Below are 666 nucleotides of genomic sequence, written 5' to 3' on the forward strand. Positions count from 1 at the left end.
CTTGGGAATGCCGGGTGCGGTGGTGCTCAATTGCCTATGGCCATACTTCGTTGAAAACACCGGTTGTCGTCCGATCACCAAAGTAAAGCAACGTCGGGCCCGGTGAGGACTTCGATGGAAGACCGCCTGGGAATACCGGGTGCTGTAGACTTATTTCATTTATATTTTTCTAAAAATTCATTTTACCAATTTAGTAGCGAATCGACAGCTCTTATAATATTTCTAAGTAACACGTCACAACTTGAAATATCATTCAATGAACTCGATGATCGAAGTGTTGCACTGTTGGTGCATCCTTGTCTACGGCCATACTACCTTGAAAACACCGGTTGTGGTCCGATCACCGAAGTTAAGCAACGTCGGGCCTGGTTAGTACTTGGATGGGAGACCGCTTGGGAATACCTGGTGCTGTAGACTTAATTCATTTTTTTTCCCCCTAGAAATTGATTTTACCAATAGTAGCGCATCGATAGCTCTTATAATATTTTCCTAATGCAGGCGTCACTTTGAAGCCTGGACCCACCTCCTCAGAGGTCGCTAACTATCGACGTCGAAGCCTAAGGTCAATAGATTTGCTGTTGTAGTGAAGTCCTAACGTTCTTTTTTTTAATCTTGATTGAGTGAAGCTTTACCTATAAATTTGATGAAAGGTATGAAGGTTTCACG

At 43.2% G+C, this 666-nt stretch overlaps 1 non-coding gene and 1 pseudogene across 1 annotated transcript; both read left to right on the forward strand.

Moving 5' to 3' along the window:
* The first annotated feature begins 32 nt into the window (after positions 1-32).
* LOC117123619 lies at positions 33-151 on the forward strand (annotated as a pseudogene).
* Positions 152-298: 147 nt separating this feature from the next.
* Positions 299-417, forward strand: LOC117123615. Its single transcript, XR_004447867.1, has one exon. It is a non-coding gene; the product is annotated as a 5S ribosomal RNA (ribosomal RNA).
* The last annotated feature ends 249 nt before the right edge of the window (positions 418-666 follow it).

This window comes from Anneissia japonica, unplaced genomic scaffold, assembly GCF_011630105.1.
Source record: "Anneissia japonica isolate Jap-2015-1 unplaced genomic scaffold, ASM1163010v1 scaffold138748_len694_cov140, whole genome shotgun sequence".
NCBI lineage: Eukaryota > Metazoa > Echinodermata > Crinoidea > Comatulida > Comatulidae > Anneissia > Anneissia japonica.